Below are 1,609 nucleotides of genomic sequence, written 5' to 3'. Positions count from 1 at the left end.
CATCACATTCTAACTCGAAGGTTTTATCAAAATTAGGCAAAGCTAATAACGGTGCATGAGTTAGACAATCTTTAATTTTCAAAAAGGATTTTTCTTATTCCTCTCCCCAAACGAAGTTGGAATTCTTACGAATAACTCCAGTCAAGGGTGCGGCTAAGGTGCTGAAGTTTGGCACGAATCGACGGTAAAAACTTGCTAATCCATGGAAACTTCGGACTTGGGAGACATTCGTCGGACGGGGCCATTCTTGGATCGCCTTGACCTTCTCTTGATCGACTTCAAGGCCCTCCGAACTAACAACGAAACCTAAAAACACAACCTTGTTAGTGCAAAATTCACATTTCTTTAAATTAGCATACAAAGTTTCTTTCCTCAATACTTCCAAAACAGCCTTCAAATGTAAAACATGATCATCTAAATTTTTACTATAAACTAATATATCATCGAAGTATACGATGCAAAATCTACCAATAAAAGGTCTTAGAACGTGATTCATAAGCCTCATGAACGTGCTTGGGGCGTTCGTTAAGCCAAATGGCATAACGAGCCATTCGTAAAGCCCATGCTTCGTTTTAAACGCAGTCTTCCATTCATCACCCTCACGCATCCGTATTTGGTGATAACCACTCTTAAGATCAATTTTTGAAAACAGACTTGCGCCACTTAGCTCGTCAAGCATATCATCCAATCGTGGTATAGGATGACGATACTTGATAGTTATCTTGTTTATAGCACGGCAGTCCACGCACATCCTCCACGTTCCATCCTTTTTCGGGACAAGCAAAACAGGCATGGCGCATGGACTAAGGCTTTCGCGCACATAGCCCTTTTCAAGGAGTTCATTTACTTGCTTTTGTAATTCTTTCGTCTCTTCAGGATTGCTCCGGTAAGCAGGTCGGTTTGGAATCGCGGCTCCCGGCACAAGATCTATTTGGTGTTCGATTCCACGAATAGGTGGTAACCCACTCGGGATTTCTTCCGGGAATACGTCTCGAAATTCCTGCAACACAGACAAAATAGAAGAGGGCAACTTATCATCAAATTCGTTAGTGCCAAGCAAGCTCTCCTTGTACAAAAGAACCAATAATGGTTGTTTCAATAACATCGATTTTCGAACTTCTCTCTCTTTTACCAACAAATTCTTTTTTTCATTTTCATCACTCGTTTCTTTTTCTTTTGAATCACTCTCTCTTTTTTTATCACTCATCTTTTTGTTTTTCTTCTTTTCTTCACTCTTTTCTTTATTCTTTTCATTTTTTTGCTCTCTCTCAATTTCTTTTGATTTTTCAATCGAACTCCTCATTTTGAGTTGATCTTCATACACTTGTTTCGGTGATAATGGAGCTAACGTCACCATTCGTCCCATGTGTTTGAAAGAGTATCGGTTTGTATATCCGTCATGAATCGCTCGCTTGTCGAATTGCCAAGGCCGCCCCAAAAGAAGATGCCCCGCATGCATTGGTACGACGTCACACATAACTTCATCTTGATACTTCCCAATTGTAAACGAAATCAACACTTTGCCCCCACCGGTCTAGCTGAATCGCTGTCTGAGCATTCACTTATTTACTATCATCTTATGTTTCTTCCTCTGATTCATATTCATGAT

The sequence above is a fragment of the Gossypium hirsutum genome, chromosome D13 (assembly GCF_007990345.1).
Source record: "Gossypium hirsutum isolate 1008001.06 chromosome D13, Gossypium_hirsutum_v2.1, whole genome shotgun sequence".
Taxonomy (NCBI): domain Eukaryota; kingdom Viridiplantae; phylum Streptophyta; class Magnoliopsida; order Malvales; family Malvaceae; genus Gossypium; species Gossypium hirsutum.
The sequence above is the reverse complement of the archived record's forward strand: the minus strand, read 5'-3'. Positions refer to the sequence as shown.